Below are 17,012 nucleotides of genomic sequence, written 5' to 3' on the forward strand. Positions count from 1 at the left end.
TGCTTCAGTACCGCTCTCCACCTACTTAAGACACACCCTTGCCACCCCCCCCCCCCCCCCACACACACACATAAGTTTCTCCGACAAAAGGCAGCTTTAGGTGCAACTAAAGCCAGTTTTACAGACAATGAGAGACTTTGCGATGAGCTGGAATTTAAAATGGACAATTGCCTCACATGCAACTTTCAAATTTGAAAACACACTGATCCAAAGTATGCAGCTCCTCAAATTCTGTCGCACATTGAGGTGCTATACTCCCAAATTCGAGACCCACTGATCCAATCCCTGCAGTACATTACACACAAATCAGGAAGGATTCGAACCACCAAAAGTCAGAGGTATTATCCATGATGTCACTGGCCCAACGGCAGCCGGAGGTCCGACAGGGAGTCGATATGAAATGGAAACATGGACATCGGGGAAAACAGTATTCACAAGGTGAACAATCAGTAAAAATAATTATCGTCACTGTTTCACATCGGATGTCCCACTCCGTGAAGCAATGTCTTTCAATGGCCAAGGAAACATGTTTGCCCTCAGGTATCTGCTTCAGGGTCGCCTGCGCCTCTGCTGGAAGTTGCCATTACTATATTAAGAGTCACTCCGCGATTTTTTGATTCACTCCAGGGAAATATCTTTTCATACCTTGCGTCATAGCGTCTTCCAGTTAAGATCCTGAACCAGTCCAGCGAGAAACCTCTGTTGGAAATATGTTGTTGTTCCTTCAGTGTGGCTGGGTGTAGATCCAGAAAATCCCGCGCTTGCAGCATAATGGCTGCACCTCCGTGTGAAGGAGTTCAATGGTTCACAAAAGCAACTCATCTCCTCCATCTCTGGGGGTTTTAGGGATGGACAGCGAGTCCGATTCCATTGAGTGATATATTTATACCCGGAATTCCTTTCTAACAGTGGTAGGTTCCAATCGAACACCTGCAGGAGATCGGTAGTAGGTTGAGAAGTGGAGCAGGGAAGTGAAATTGACGTGAATGACAATGATGACTGGGAGGGATGAAGCAGGAAGTGAGTCTGGATCTGGTGGTGCAAGGCTCAGTGTCGCTGCTTATGGGTCAGCCTTTACTGCAAACTGTTTACATTGGCTCATACACCATTCCTGGTCAATTCATGGCAATGACACTGTTCCTCTTCGTGTGAGATTACCTCTGTGTGTATTAAAGACATCAATACGTCCCAAGAGAATGAACAACGTCCCCTTTGTCCTGTCAGTTTAAACAGATACAAATATCTGTTTGAAGCCAATACAAGAGAAGATTGCCATTTTATGTGCCTTTGCATTGAAGAATGTCCAATCGTGAAATGTCTAGTTTTGCAAAAGCGGGGTTTGATTGCAAATCACACTGAGTAATATTGATACAGAAATGTATTTCCGAGTTACTGTGGTCATGTGGTTAAGGAACTGCACATATGGCCGTCGCTTAATTATTTAAAAGCCCTCCTTGGGAAGCAGCTGACCATTGGGTCCAATCGCAAATGCGCTGCTTGTTGGATTGAAGGCTCGAAGGTTCACCTTTTATTAAGTGTCGTGTTACTGATGAAACGACTCAGCATCCTGTTTGAGTTCGAGCCTGTTATGGTTTGGCAAACACACTCCTTTTTCCTGGTTTAGTTCCAACAGTGCATGTTGTCCTTCCTAACTAATACACCATCCTGGAGTTTCTTGCCGCTGTTCCAAAAGCACTCCTTCTTTCCGCCACTTTTATTCACCCTCCTTCATTCCAAGTTTGGTGGGAATAACGGGGTGAGGCAGGAGACACTGCAGAAAAGCTGTGGAATGTTGTGGTCATGGCACAGAAACCAGGAGTGGATCACCCTCATTCTCTGCTGTCGCCATTCATTCATTTTACAGCAACATTAATGTTTCCATAGTGTAGTTTTTTTCCGATTGGATAAGGAATGCAACTTTAATTTCGAAAGGGTTGCAGCATTTTGAGGAAGAAATGGCTCCTTATATCACATCCAAGTGGCAGACGTATTATCCGTAGATTGTGAGCCAAGTTTTACAGACTCCTGCCAGGTTCCAGAAAACCTCTCAGTAGCTCCATTCTCAAACTATCCCTGAATGTCAGGCTTTTCATAGAGTAGGAATGGGAAATGAGGGATATTGGCAAAGAAAGGGTCAAAGAATATGAAAAAGGCTGAGGGAGATACACAGAGATAAAGACAGAAAATTAGAGACCCATCTTGAGGTAGACCCTGAAAGAATCAGATCTCGGGTCGACATGGCTGCTAACTGGCAAAAAAAACAAATTGATTTTGATAACTATCCTCATTAAACCGATAAAACTGACCATTATCCCGGCATTGTGGTCTAGAAATGAAGAACTAATCTGGTTCTGTCGTTGTGAATCATTGTCTCTGTTTCTCCCCACAGATGTTGCCAGGACTATTCAGTTTGCTTTTGGTTCAGATTTCCAACATCTGCATCTCTTGGTTTTCTGTTCAACTTTAAAACGGTTGACACAAAACCGATGTTCTGCCAGTTTTGGGAAAGTGGTCAGAAATTTTCTTACCACGATGTGTGTGCAGAACAAAGCACGCATTCCTTGACCGGGAATAGAACCCGTGTCACGGCGGCGAGAGCGCCAGATGCTCGCTACTAGCCTACAAGGGAAGGCAGAAAGCGCCCTTGCATTTATTCAGAATGAAAACACTTTTGCCTTTTCATTTCTGATCAGTCTTGCTGCAGATTAGGTCCTCCTTGCCCTCGAGCTTTCACAGAGTAGGAAGAGACCGTTCGGCCCATCGTGCATTGCAGCTCATCAGGTATCCAGGTTTTCCAGTCCCAGTTTCTAGTTTTGGTTCAAAATGTTATGTGTACTGATGTTTCCAGAGCAAATGTCAACGCGATTCACAATGTGAATTTAAATGAAACGACACTGGGACTGAGGTTTGACATGGTCACACTGTGTTGTAACCACCTTGAGGAATTGAACCTCATTTTCACCCACAGAGGGAGACACACAGCGAAATATCCCGAGAGGAACAGATGTCTCAGGATCATACCAGCTTCTTGTGCTTCAATTCCCCTCTCTGCTCCACACAACAGCTTCTCTGACAAAGGCAGCTTGAGGTGGAACACTCTCCAGTTTGACAGGCAATATGAGATGTTGAGCTGAGCTGTAATTTAAAATGGACAACAGACCTAAATGCAAGTTTTAAATTCGAAACCACACTGATCCAAACCATTCAGACCCTCAGAACCTGACAAAACAGGACCAGCCATACACCTGTCTGACATTGAGCTGTAATGGACCCAAAAGCAACATTCAATTTGAATACACACTGATCAGATCCCTGCAGCTCGAAAGAACCTAAGAAAATAGCAACTGACAACATGCAATTGGCTAAACTAACACGTTACTCGCGAGACATGTAAGATGAAAACTTACAATCGTCTGATTCAAAGTCAGATGTTTTATCTATTGTTTCACTTGCCGGATGCACACACACACGCTGGACACCTTTCCATATGTGATGTAAACATGGAGATCTGGGAAACAACATTCATCAGGTGATCAACCAGCAAAGATAATCCACTTTGTGGAACAGGGCCTTTCAATGGCAAAGCAAATACATGTGTCCTCAGGTGCCTGCTTCTGTGTCGCCTGTTCTTCTGCTGGACGTCTCCAGTATTTTATTCACAGTCAATACACTATCTTATGATGCACTCCACTGAAATGTAGTTTCATACTTGGATTTAGTGTCACTTCCAGTGAAGACCCTGAACAAACTCAGCGAGAAACCTCTGGTCATTTCCAACATGGAATTTGGAATCAGACGATTTGAACAAAGGGTTTATTGGGGCCGCCCCATCACCGCAGATCAACGCCTCAAAACGAGCCGCTGTTAGTATCAAACTGTTCTGTACCTTACTGCTGTAAATCAGATTAGCACACTTCAACTTTCCTCACATTGAAACCAGGGCGGCAATATGAATTGTTTGGAAACTTAGAGAGAGAAACATTTCTGCTGAAGATGATGATGACGTGAAGATCATGCACAGAGTCTGGACAGATCAGGTCACAAGTGTTACTGTCACCTTCAGTCGGGTCACTGGTTCGGAGCCTGAGTTTGTAATGCCCAGACCGGGATACAATTCCCAGTCAGGACATAAAGATTTGTTTCTCTTCTTGTGAATTATCTTATTGAAAACTAATTCCTGCTTCCTCACAGAACTCAGACCCAGACCAACCCAGTGATCGTTTGCATCTATCTAGAAGGACAATAGCAAGAGATACACGAGAGAACTGTAACCACAAATCACCCATCGAGGATCTCGCCTTTCTGAGTTGGAAATATCTCGCTGCTCCTACAGTGCTGTTGGGTCTTGATCCTGGAACTCCCTCCCTCACAGTATCATGGCTGTACCTTGAGATCTTCAGGGGTTCTGTAAAGTAATTCAACATCTCAATCTCTCGAGTAAATAGGGATGCACAGTGACTCCTATCCTATTGAATGGCGTCCTACGCCACGAATGAGTTTCGAACAGGGTGGTTAGACTCCCTATCGCGTGGAAACAGGCCCTTCGGCCCAACACTGTCCCTCAAGAGAACACCCCACACAGACCCATTTCCTTTTTGCTAATGCACCAAACACTTTTGGCAATTGTGCTTAGTAGGTCTACTCTCAAACTATCTCCGAATGTCAGACTTTTCAAAGAGCAGAAATGAGGGATATTGAGAGACAGAGAGTGGGAGCATGTGCAAGAGAGTGAGGTGGATACGCAGAGGAAATGATGGACACATAGAGACGCATATTGAGGTTAGGCCTGAAAATAGAGACACTCCATTTAAAATGGGTGCTCACTGACAGATAGGAGAATAAAAAAGAACAATTGAAGTCCAGCGTTTCACCAGCTCAAGGCAACAGAATCAGCATTACACCCGGAAAAGGTCGGTTGACATTCAGAAAATTAACATTTCTCGGCTAATATAATATTCTGATAAATATGCTGATTTGCCCAGTAAAACTGACAATTACTCTAGCATTAAAACAATAAAATGCATAACTCGTCTGGTTCTGTCGATCTGAAACATTAAACCTGTTTCTCTCCACAGATGCTGCCAAGTCTGCCGAGATTCTCTGTCAATTTCCATTTCTGATTCAGAATTCCTGCATTCGCAGTGCTTTGTTTAAAGTTACTCTGCATTAAGTATGGGACAACACTTGATCAACTGTCAGCTCCATACTTCATTCCCTGCTTCGGGAAGGCTGTCCCCAAGATTAATGGTACGAGGGAAAACTCCACTTGCTGCAACAGTGAGAAAACTGAATCCTCACCAGGAGGCTAACAGGGAAAGCAAAAAGAAAAGGCACTGTGTGTTTTCTTCAGGAAACCGCTTTTGTCTTTACATCTGTGATCATTTTTGCTGCAGATTAGTTTCTCACTTTCTTCCGATTTTTACAGCGTGAGAAAGACCTTTCGGCCCATCTGCAGTGCGGGTCATTGGGCGTCCATCTATTCTAGTCCCAGTTCCTATAAACCTGCGCTTCTGATGTTAGCAAGGCGAATCTAAATGGGATTCTCCCTGTGACCTTAAATTACACAACAATGGGACTGAAGTTGGACATGGTCACATTAAGTTGTAACACCGCCGAGGAACTCTAACTCATATTTACCCACAGATGGAAACAAACAGAGGTCTCAAGATTAGTCCCGTTCCATATGCTTCACATCCGCCTGTTTCTCCGACCAGCTCACCGCAGCGGGTCAAAGAGATCTGCAGCAAAGAAAATGCCCTTCTGGCCATCAAGTCTGCACCAGTCGAAGACTGGCCCCTGACTGTTTTCATCTCGTTTTCCAACGGTTGGCTCGTAGCTTCAACAAAGTTTGGATTGAATTGTTCAATTCATAGTGTCTCAACTTTCTCTGGGGATCTCTGCGTGTTGTACCCTGAAAGGCAGAGGGTTGTGGATCGCCCCCATTCCCAACCTGTCTGAAATGTCTTTATTTTCCCTTCTCCTGTGTTTTGTATGTGAAAGATGAAGACAGTGTGTAATCTCCCTTTTCATTTGTTGCCATTACTGAATCGTAACCAGTAGGATTCCAGGCTGTGAGGGTAAAGCTAAATGAATTTTAAGTCCATTGCCTTCAACACTCATTGACGATTACAGAAACACACTGTCCTCTTCATTTTCCAGGTGTCTCTCATTGTGGAGTTGAGGAAGAGTGAATCATTATCGGTTCACAGTTTGCAAAAGCGTTACATTTTGGTGCATGGTGGGTCTGGTTGTATCATCCTGATAGATGGAACGGACATTCATTTAAAACCAAGAACAGGGATTGCAAGAGAAACTCAGCAGATCTTACAGCATCTATGCAGAGAAAATCAGAGACAACATTTCAAAACTTCATCAGAACTCGGTAATCTCCCACAGGTCCTGCCAAACCCGTTAGATTCGACAGCAGTTTCTGTTTTTTTGCTTCAGATTCCAAGAATCCACAGTTCTTTACATGAACCATTAAAGCAATGCAGAAAAATCTTTGTGGATCCTCACACGAAAGGGTTCCGTTTGGAGAACATTTTCATGACCCCACTCGACACACGAAACTGTGCAGCATCCAAAACAGATGCAGCAAGAACAACCATCGCTGTCGCCCTGGGGGCTCTTGAACCAGGAACCTTTCATTTAACAGTCGAATGCGCTGAAACTTCTAACCTAACAACTTGCACGATCCTCTAAAGCAGGCTGTGACTAGCTTCCCACTTCAGTCTGACCTTCCCTGAACGACAACTGTCCTCTATGAGGTTTACTTTGCCAGAATATAGACTGAGACATTCATTATGGCGACATGGGAACAATCTGATCCCACCCACTACAGACACACCCATGTCACTGGGAACCAGCTCTCCTCCAACCGGGACCATCTCCCTTCGAGCCTCCCAGTGTCTTGTGTGATCCCGAGTTATTTCATTGATCTAGAGTCCAGATGAGGTTTGTATTCCTCATGTACAGGAACGAGAATTCTTTCAATGTCTCCGATCAATTCATGTGGCGTCCTCTTAAAGAAGGGGAAGGTGTCTTGACTGTTTCTGCTCAGCCCGACAGTTCACCCTTCTTCGTTCCCCTCTAATTCCCTTTCCCAAAGAGTTCCCGAAGATTCACAAAGCTAGAAACTTTGTGTTGCGCCTTAAACATTTGTGCAACTGCCAACTGACAATATTTACGCTAAATCTCTTCACAATCCTGTGTCTTACACCATGTCCCGGGATGAGAAGTCCCGTTTTGTGGAGAGATTCCCGAGGCTGGTGAGATTCTCTTTGGAGTAAAGATGGTTAACTGGCAATTTTCTGCTGCTGTTTATAATGATGGGAGTGGGAATCGTGGGCATGGGAACTTTGACGAGCAGGAGCAAGTGTTGCCACTGAGCAGAGGCAGTGAACAGAGGGACTTGGATTAAAGGAATCTAATGAAAAGCAGCACTTCTGCGCAGTACATTCAAAGAATACTGCAGGAGTTCGATGGGTCTGGCAGAATCTGTGAAAAGAGAAGCAGAAATAACGGTTTGAGTGTGGTATGCTTCTGATTGAGAACTCCCGCAGCCTCTGTCTAATCAAATAACTGGCCTGGCTTGCTAAAGTTTGAGCGAGAATGCACCCTGCAAAAGCTTGCTCAAAATCTAGTCGGCAGGATTCGACCCTGCATGATAAAATGTCAATGGATAACTAATCCATCACCTTAATCACTCGGTCACGAATAGCCGTGCATGCATCTGCCTTAATATTTCTTCTAGAATGGAGAGTGCCAACCTGAAACACCAGTATTTGGCTTGTCCTTTCCGCAGCATGACCCCAGTATTCGCTGTCACCCTCTCTTGGTTCAGAACGGAGGAGGATGCTGGGAGATCAAGTTGAATGACACACACATTGATGAGTTATAAAATGGATGGGAAAGATCCCGTTTTCATGTGCTGACAGATTCATATACACAGCAGTGGATCGAGAAAGAAAAATGTCCTTGTACTTGTCTAGCGCTTCCCCCGCGAGCTGGATTACGGTCAGTGACGTGCTTTTGAAAAGATTCACCATTTGCAAACCAAAGTGCAAATCTGGTCGATTTATTTAATCAGAGGTCAAAACAGGAAAATGTTTCGAATACACACAGCTGGCACTGGTCAGTGCAGACCTATTCTCAGGGAGTTATTCTGCTCTGATTTACGTCTGGGACAATGTGGGAACAGGGGGGTTTCTAACAGCAGAAGGGGTCACAAATTTCAGACTCTGATGAGAAGGATATTCTTTCTTTCAGAGGTTAGCAAATCTATGGAATTCTACAGGTCAGAGGGCTGTGAAGGCTATTCAAGACTGAGAGAGACAAACATTTAGTTAATTCACAATCAAGGGCCACGGAGATCAGGCTGAAAATGGGGGGTTGAGGATTAAACAAATCAGCCGTAATCTCATTAAAACCTGTCGCCCACGTGATCGGCTAAATTGCTTCCATCTGCTCTCATATCTTTGCTATTATTTGGAAGATGCGAGACACAATTGTAAAAGAACAAAAGCAGAAAGGTAGGAAGAGATGATTGCAGTCAAACTGTGTCGAAATTATTTATTGGAAGGAATATCATATTTGGCAATTTGCCAGATTTCCTTACGAACATGTCCAGCAGAGCTGATCAAGGGAGCTATTGATCTGAGTGTTCTTGGACAAGAAACAAACAAAGATTAGTGACATTTGTTTTCTGACAAAAGAAATGGCCTTTCCTGATGCTCACAATGAAAGAGATGGTTTCCAAGAAAAGACAGAGACTAAGTCACCTGTAAAGTAATCGATGACCAAGATATGACTCGTGTTGTTCTATGGGACATATATGATTTATTGATTATTATTCTCCAAACTTCCTTTACATGGAACCGGGAGTGGGAGTGGAAAATTAAACCCACCCATAATTATTGCCATCTTTTATCACTCACACACTGTTCATTTCTTGTATGTTTTATCTCACATTGTGCATACAGCGAGTGGGCTTGCAAACTGCATCTGCTGGTGAGTTCTTTCCTCACTGTTCCTCATCTCTTCCAAAACACATTCTGCATCCTTATCTCCTGAATGAAGGTAATCTCTAACCATTGTATAAGTGTCACCAAAACCTCTGCATGTCACACGCCTCTGTACGTCATCTCCCAATATTAGTTGATACTTCACTGTATTGCAATTGTCCAAAAAATGATTAATAAAATAACAAAATAGAGACTGGTGGACCTGGGTTTCCAACGCACGTTATTGCAGCTAAACCGCAGATGACTGCCCACAATACGATCACGGAAACACGCACCGATCCATCAGGCAACACAGAATAAGTTCAGCACTAGAGGACATGTCAGGAACAGCACCAGAAACACAACAGAAATATTTCACTGCGCTGCCATGTTGGATGTATTTCTCAATGAGCAATCAAGAGTTACATGTGTTCCATCAGGAGTTACGTCACACCCGGAAGTGACCAGTGTCACAGACGGTCATGTGATCCAAGTTCCAAGCCCCGGAATCCGAGACACCCTGTGAATAGCTACAAGGAACAGCCGTCCGTGGCGTTTATGGGTTAGTTGAACTTTATGAATGCAGCTCGCTAGTTGTCAGCCTGTTTCTCCGATATAGTGTTTCATGCAGTAGCTGCGTGGAATCTTAACAACCACGTTTGTCTGAGCGAGGCTGTCGGTTTATGTGCTGTTGTAACTCAGTGTGTTCAGAGGGGTCTGACTGTCAGTTCCTAGCAATTTATTTTAATAAAGGGGAGTATGCTTTTCAAATTGCCTAGTGGCATATTCTCGTTGCGAATTTCGTGTGGCAGACATCTGGGAAGGAAATCATGGGGATATCCGTTCTTGGCAAAGAAATTGTGTGGCTGTCACGAATTGTCGTGGACCAGCTGTCCCGAGTTGCAATCCGTACAGACGGCAAGGTTTGGTGAGAACAGCACAATAGTAACAGGACAGGGTAAACAGAAGGCAGCCAGAGAATTTCTAGAAGCAGGGCACTCATCCGCGGTTTCCATCAATAAACAGATTCACCTGGACCCAGTCTGCAACCCCAAAACAGGGAAGCAGGGGGAACGAAACCAAATCAATTCCAAATGCCTCAGCACAGCAGCGCTTCACAACAGGCTCTGCAGCCCTGATGATGTCAACCAGAAATGTGAGGAAAATGCTGCAAACCATCTTCCCAGCTCCGCCAAACATTCATTCAACAATTCCAGGAGGCACACGGGCTCCACATCTTTCTGCTCCAAAATGCTCCGGTTTTCTGCAGCAGAGTACTGTACCCTGAACCCCCGGGAACAAGGTGAGGATGCCAACCCGTACACGGCCAGGAACGGCAGTGAGAGTGAGGGCAACAGCTGCCATTGTAGTATGGACAGCCACAAACACTCCCTTTGAAAAGGACTTTGTCCATATGAAAGTATTTGCAGCATTATAACCCGGGGCCCAAAGAGCCTGCGCTGGGTATTCATATTCCAGACAATTTACGGTGGGCACCATTTTCCCTGAAAGTGAGTGGGGATTGATATTTCATTGCTGATGTGAAACCAGATCCTACACTGAATCTGCTCGCCGGTTTTTGTTGCTGTGGTGAAACGGTGGGCAATCACGGTGTGAAACGTTGTTATAGCTCTCCGGTTTACTTCATTACTGTCCTGGTCAGGGAGGCTGGGGATTGGTCCTCTCCATCAGATGGAGGTACCAGCGCATTGTTGACCCAATTTAATCAAGAATGGAATTGGTCATCTTCACTTCTCATGGTTCATTGTTGTTCTGTTTTGTTGTATGTTACTTGAGCACTTTCTGGGACTTGACAATGCATTAAAGCTCCAGTATGTTTGGAAGCACTGGTTTGGAATTGTCTCGCTGCCATTTGTGTGAGCAGTACATGACATAGACGACTCGCACTACCTCAAAGTCAGCATGTCAGTGTGTCTGGCAATGGTTCCGCCTTTTCTGTTTTGCTTCTGTCCCACGCTAAGAGCTGTCAGTTTTTGGATTCGATGGAGTGTTGAGTGTGTGGTATTGTGTGGTATTTTTCTTCAGGCCAAACTCCACCCTCCAGGAAAAATAGCCAAATGCTCTAATTGAGTAACAAACAGCACGCGTTTTTTTTAGCAAATGGTCTATTCAAGCTGGTGTCAGCTTCTGGAGCGTCTCAGAGTTGCCAAGCACGGAAACAGACCCTGCTATCTAACCTGCCACTGCTAAATAGATAACAGAAATTAATCTCACCAATATTTGCCAAAATGTGTCCCTTATCTCACCAAACCCTTTCAGCTGCCTTTGAAATGTTGTGAGCGCACCAGTCTCTTCCACTAAATATGGCAATTCATTCTGTACACACGGAAATGTCTGTGTTCAAAACAAGTGTCCCTCACATCCCCTTTAAATGTTACTGTTCTCACGTTGAACCAATGTTATCTCGCTTTGAACTCATGTGCCTTGTGAAAAATTACTCCCTGACTCTTTTCTCTGTCCGTCTGCGTCATGTCTTTATAAAATTCCGTAAGGCCATTCCTCAGCCCTGAAGCTCCAGGGAAAACTGTCGAAGCCAATTCAGCTTCGTGCTATTGCCCAAACAGTGCAAACCTTGGAAACCCTTTCAAAAACTTTCGAAATTGCACCACGTTCGTTACTGAATGTGCGATCTGTTAGAGCCTGAAGTGAAGCGATTCTGAAACACTAGTAATGACAATTTGTCTTTTTGCTCCGGTTGGGTAGCGTGGCCGAGTGGTCAAAGGCGCTGGATTTAAGCTCCAGTCTCTATGGAGTCGTGGGTTCGAATCCCATCGCTACCCAAGTGGGGGCTGCTCTGCTGCTGGCAGTTGAACATTGGAGAATGTGTGTTTTCGTTGTTGTGTTTGCAGTTGCTCAGGCCTCTGATCCAGTTTGACTCGGAAAACAGTGTGAGCCCTTGCTGTCGGACCCTCCTCAACCACTCTGCTTTCAGACATATGTGTGGCCAGTTTCGGTGTCTCAAATAGTCAGCGCGTTGTCTGAAAGTTTGGTGGTTCGAGCCAGCCATTAGCACCAAGCTTCAATTATTTCAGTTCAAGCATTGAGACCAACCATGTCCCGACACTGCAACCACGAGACCTCACCCGAGTCTGCAGCTGGATGCGGTCACAATCTCTCCAAGGCCCCGCTGCCAACAGAAAGCGGCTACTGCAGCTTCAATCAGCCGCTTCCTGCTCAGCCCTGGGACACAGCACATGGAAAATCCTTCCCCAGGAACGGCTCTTCCCGTGTGAAAGGGGCAACTATTCCACTTTAAATTGGAAACAGCTTCAGAGGATTGTTCCTGTTCTTGGACCGTTTCATCAAGAAAACTTCTGTCTCGCAAATAAGAAGTGGGAAAAGTTGTTGGCAGGAAGAATAGAGAAAGTGTTGACTGTGAGGACTCTGCCTCGTCAGCAGATGGGATTCCTTACACTCGAAACAGAAATGATTGGGTTTCCTTCGGTAATTTCCCAATTGATTTACCGTCTGCCAGAGTGAATCACTCCGGCGACCTAAAGATGAGGATAAAAATATGAAAATATTTATATTGATTCTTAAATCCAGAGACAAGTGCTAAATAGATAATAATGTTCTGAAGGAATAATAGCTGAGAAATAGAAAGTGTGAATGATGACATTTGTGATTGGGAGGAATGAACTGGATCCTTGCAAATTGCAATGCTGTGTGAAATATGCTCAGTATGAAATGACGCACTCATCAATCGTGAGCCAGGCCCAGCTACTTTAGTCGGTCGAGCATGAGATGCTTAATCTCAGGGCCGTAGGTTCAAGCCTCACGATGGGCCCTTTCCCTCGTTTAAAGCAATCCAGCTCTCTGCTCCACTTGCAGTATTGCAACCCAGGGCAGCGGTTGTTTATGACACGTCGGTCCGACTATGTTTGATCACACCTCGGTTTCTGAGTGAAAGCTGTCTCCACTTTCCTGGAAGTGCCAGAGACAAGTTTATCAGTGCAGCCGAATATACGATGAATGGTGTCCCTTTCAAAACGTCAGGTTCCACTCCAAACGTGCACCAAACAAAGTGCTCAGAGACACAGAACACGAATGGCTACTTGTTGGGGGGGGGGGGGGGGGGGGTCTGACAGTGACCGCTCAATGTCAAATGGTCCTGAACTAAAATGAAGTGATTCAGACCGTTCTGACGGAAACCAAAGGGAACTCTCCCTGAACGTTTCACAATTCACACGGAAAATGATCTTGTGTGCTCATGGGGGTTCACATAATGAACAGTTTATTGTCAGTAACAGGAGTGGGGGTGGGGCAGGATTGTGAGGTTTCACAGTGGGACAGAAGTGATCTGGGTGAACGGGTAAGTCAAACATCCCCAGAGCATGTGAGAGCTGATTGGTTTAGGATCACTCCCATCTTCTGTTTCGGAACCAACAAATGAAATTGCTGGAAAATCTCAGCAGGTCTGCTCACATTTTGGAAAGGAAGAGATTTAAGACTTCGGGACGAGTGACATTTCTTTTTGCATGTCCATCTCCCTCTGGATTGGTGCACTCTTCCTTCTTATTGACTATCTTCTGACTTCCAACGTTATACTCAGATTCTCTTTTATTTTCCTCTCCAACCATTTTCCCAGTTTTTAAATGTGTATCAGATCTGTCCCATCTCTCACTTTGCCCATTTATGACCGGAGAACTTGGAAATGAACAATTAATTCTGTTTCTCATTCCTTAGATACCAGATGCCCAGACACCGGACGGTATAGGATGACGGTTAGAGCTTTCAGCCCATACTCTGCTCTGCCATTCGATCATGGCTATTACCGTTCTCAATCCTATTCTCCAGTCTTCTCCCTGTAACACTCATTCCCCCTGAATTTAGGACCCAGTCTTTTTCCCCAGACTGGGTCTGCATCCGCCTCAAACCCCTCCCCATCTGCTGGCGGCTGTTACACCGTGTCTCTGTGTGATCGAGCTGAGCTTCAGTCCCCCACGGCAAACCCAATCTGTTCTGAGCAACGCAATCAACGCTGGGGGACAGCTCGATCAGGTCTCTGGCCCCACTGTATTTCTGTGGGGGAGCAGTTATCACCTTCACCTCCCATGGGAAGGATCGGTGCTTCAACTATCCGGGCAGTAAGAACGATCAGTTTGTGTGTGAACATAGGTGGAGGGAATTGCACTCTGACCTGGTCAGTAAACCTTACTCTGTATGTCCCTTCCCATTCCTGCCGTTATCGTGAAAGGGAATGCAAGTCCAATTAATTGCCGTGTACGATTTTATTCGATACACATTCTTCCTCGTTTGGAATATAGGTGGATGTTTCCAGCACAGATCATCACTGTTTTGAAGAATGCAGTCGGTGGGCCCTGATGCTTTCTGGAGAGTAGCAGCATCAGTTTGTGCAGAAAGTGGCCTAGTTCAGAGCTGAGCAGAAATATTGTTGTTCCCTCTTTAAGGGCGACAGTTTTCCAAAGTTAAAAATCACACATCACCAAGTTATAGTCCAACAGGTTTAACTGGAAGCACACGAGCTTTCGGTTCGACGCTCCTTCATCAGATGATAGTGGAGGGCTCAATCGTAACACAGAATTTATAGCAAAAATTTACAGTGTGATGTAACTGCATTAAAACATTGAAACATTGATTGTCTATTAAGTCTTTCATCTGTTAGAATACAGTAATAGTTTCAATTCTTTTATGTGTAAATCACAAAACCTTTTTTTAAAGTTGCATTCTCAGGTTAGCTGTTAACAATGGCGATAGGTAGACAACAACAAAAATGCACCGGCTTGCCTACGTTCAACTGCCTGTAGGGGAACAACCGGAACTTTGGTAGTGGTGGGACTCGAACCCACAACTCGATAGAGGCAGGAGTTTCCATCCAGCGCCTCGGACGACTCGGCCACGCTACCCAACCGGTGAGGGTTGCTCAAAATTGTCATCACTGTTGTTTCAGCGTCGCTTCACTTCAGGCACTAACAGATCGCACATTCAGTAACGAACGTGGTGCAATTTCGTAAGTATTTGAAAGGGTTTGCAAGGTTTGCACTGTTTGGACAATAGCACGAAGCTGAATTGGCTTCGACAGTTTTCCCTGGAGCTTCGGGGCTGAGGAATGGCCTTTCAGAATTTTATAAAGACATGAGACAGACGGACAGAGAAAAGAGTCAGGGAGTAATTTTTCACAAGGCACATGAGTTAAAAGCGAGATAGCATTGGTTTAATGTGAGAACAGTAACATTTAAAGGGGATGTGAGGGACACTTGTTTTGCACACAGACATTTCCGTGTGTACAGAATGAATTGCCATATTTAGTGCGCGCACAAGATTTCAAAGGCATGTGAAAGAACAAATTTTGCTAATATTGGTTAGATTAATTTCGGTTATTTGTTTAGCACTGGCAAGTTAGATAGCAGGGTCTGTTTCCGGGCTTGGCAACTCTGAGACGCTCCAGAAGCTGATACCAGCTTGAATAAACCATTTGCTAAAAAAAAGTGTGCTGTTTGTTTTTCAGCGCGTTTGGGTATTTTTCCTGGAGAGTGGAGTTTGGCTGAAGGAAATTACCGCACAAACTGTGTTACCCCCATCAACACTCCAGCGAATCCAAGAACTGAACTCTGTTTCTCATTCCTTAAATACCAGATGCCCAGACACCGGACGGTATAGGATGACGGTTAGAGCTTTCAGCCCATACTCTGCTCTGCCATTCGATCATGGCTATTACCGTTCTCAATCCTATTCTCCAGTCTTCTCCCTGTAACACTCATTCCTCCTGAATTTAGGACCCAGTCTTTTTCCCCAGACTGGGTCTGCATCCGCCTCAAACCCCTCCCCATCTGTTGGCGGCTGTTACACCGTGTCTCTGTGTGATCGAGCTGAGTTTCAGTCCCGCACGGCAAACCCAATCTGTTCTGAGCAACGCAATCAACGCTGGGGGACAGCTCGATCAGGTCTCTGGCCCCACTGTATTTCTGTGGGGGAGCAGTTATCACCTTCACCTCCCATGGGAAGGATCGGTGTTTCAACTATCCGGGCAGTAAGAACGATCAGTTTGTGTGTGAACATAGGTGGAGGGAATTGCACTCTGACCTGGTCAGTAAACCTTACTCTGTATGTCCCTTCCCATTCCTGCCGTTATCGTGAAAGGGAATGCAAGTCCAATTAATTGCCGAGTACGATTTTATTCGATACACATTCTTCCTCGTTTGGAATATAGGTGGATGTTTCCAGCACAGAACATCACTGTTTTGAAGAATGCAGTCGGTGGGCCCTGATGCTTTCTGGAGAGTAACTGAACTCTTAGCGTGGAACAGAAGGAAAACAGAAAAGGCGGAACCATTGCCTGACACACTGGCATGCTGACGTTGAGGTAGTGCGAGTCGTCTCTGTCATGTACTGCTCACACAAATGGCAGCGAGACAATTCCAAACCGTGCTTCCAAACATACTGGAGCTTTAATGCATTGTCAAGTCCCAGAAAGTTCTCAAGTAACATACAACAAAGCAGAACAACAATGAACCATGAGAAGTGAAGATGACCAGTTACATTCTTGATTAAATTAGGTCAACAATGCGCTCGTCCCTCTATCTGATGGAGAGGACCAATCCCCAGCCTCCCTGACCAGGACAGAAATGAAGTAAACCAGAGAGCTATAACAACGTTTCACACCGTGATTGCCCACCGTTTCACCACAGCAACAAAAACCGGCGAGCAGATTCAGTGTAGGATCTGGTTTCACATCATCAATGAAATATCAATCTCCACTCACTTTCAGGGAAAACGGTGACCAACGTAAATTGTCTGGAATATGAATACCCAGCGCAGGCTGTTTGGGCCCCGGGTTATACTGCTGCACAGACTTTCATATGGACAAAGTCCTTTTCAAAGAGAGTGTTTGTGGCTGTCCATACGACAATGGCAGCTGTTACCCTCGCTCTCACAGCCGTTCTTGGCCGTGTACGGGTTGGCATCCTCACCTTGTTCCCGAGGGTTCAGGGTACAATACTCTGCTGCAGAAAACCGGAGCGTTTGGGA

General features: G+C 45.1%; 1 non-coding gene across 1 annotated transcript; it reads left to right on the plus strand.

The window, feature by feature from the left end:
• The first annotated feature begins 11,721 nt into the window (after positions 1 to 11,721).
• Positions 11,722 to 11,803, plus strand: trnal-uaa (transfer RNA leucine (anticodon UAA)). Its single transcript has one exon. It is a non-coding gene; the product is annotated as a tRNA-Leu (tRNA).
• Positions 11,804 to 17,012: the final 5,209 nt, after the last annotated feature.

The sequence above is a fragment of the Chiloscyllium punctatum genome, chromosome 28 (genome assembly GCF_047496795.1).
Source record: "Chiloscyllium punctatum isolate Juve2018m chromosome 28, sChiPun1.3, whole genome shotgun sequence".
NCBI classification, from domain to species: Eukaryota; Metazoa; Chordata; class Chondrichthyes; order Orectolobiformes; family Hemiscylliidae; genus Chiloscyllium; species Chiloscyllium punctatum.